General features: G+C 67.1%; 1 pseudogene; it reads right to left on the bottom strand.

Moving 5' to 3' along the window:
- Positions 1-77: 77 nt before the first annotated feature.
- ACA1_051330 lies at positions 78-771 on the bottom strand (annotated as a pseudogene).
- Between the last annotated feature and the right edge of the window lie 65 nt (positions 772-836).

Below are 836 nucleotides of genomic sequence, written 5' to 3'. Positions count from 1 at the left end.
TCGAGACGGAACGAGTCGTGGCGGGGGGGGGGTGAGTCACAGGCTGACGTCAGTTGGGGCGGGCAGTAGTATGGTACTATTGGGGCGAGTTGGGGCTGTGCTGCTGGGGGAGGCCCGATCGCCGTCGTAGGCCTTGGCCGCTCCTCGGCCGCGTCCTCTTCCTCCACGCGCGCTCCCTGCACCTCGGCCGCGCCCTCTTCCTCGCACCGCGGGGTCCGAGCACTCCGCGCCACCACCGGCGGCGTCCGCCACGGCAGCCGGGCTCGCCTCGTCGGGTGCTGCAGGCGCTTCGCCGGCTGTGGGCTGGTCGCGGGCCTCCTCGTGGCTTGCTGCCGCTGCCTCGACAGAGGCAGTCGCCTCGCTGGGCGGGTACGGGGAGGCCGGCACGAATGAGGTGGGCGAGTAGGGCGAGGCCGGCGGTGACGGTGCCGACGTCGTAGCGGAGGTACCCGCCGGTGACCAGGGCGAGAAGAGGAGCGTCTTGGTCGTCTTGGAGAAGGACGAGGAGGACGACGACGGCATGGGCGATGCCGGCGGCACGAGCTGCTGCGGCAGTTGGAGCCACCCGGAGCTGTTGGTCATCAGACACATCAGCACCGCCAAGGTGTCGTCGTAGCTGATCGAGTCGGGACTCGATGCACCTCTGTCATCGCCGTTTGGCTGATGGGCCAGCAGAGTGCGTGTGAGTACATCGACGAGGTAGTATCGCTCCAGGTCATCCCACACGTAGCAGGTGAGCGATTTGGCCGTCTTTGGATCGCTTTCGTTCTCCTGTGTGCAGTGTAGGCGGCGGGTGAGAACGCAGAGTGAGCGAAGGTGATGTGGTGGTATAGTTG

The sequence above is a fragment of the Acanthamoeba castellanii genome, assembly GCF_000313135.1.
Source record: "Acanthamoeba castellanii str. Neff unplaced genomic scaffold scf7180000084592, whole genome shotgun sequence".
NCBI classification, from domain to species: Eukaryota; Discosea; order Longamoebia; family Acanthamoebidae; genus Acanthamoeba; species Acanthamoeba castellanii.
Note: the sequence above shows the minus strand (reverse complement) of the source record. Positions and strands in the feature narration are given on the sequence as shown.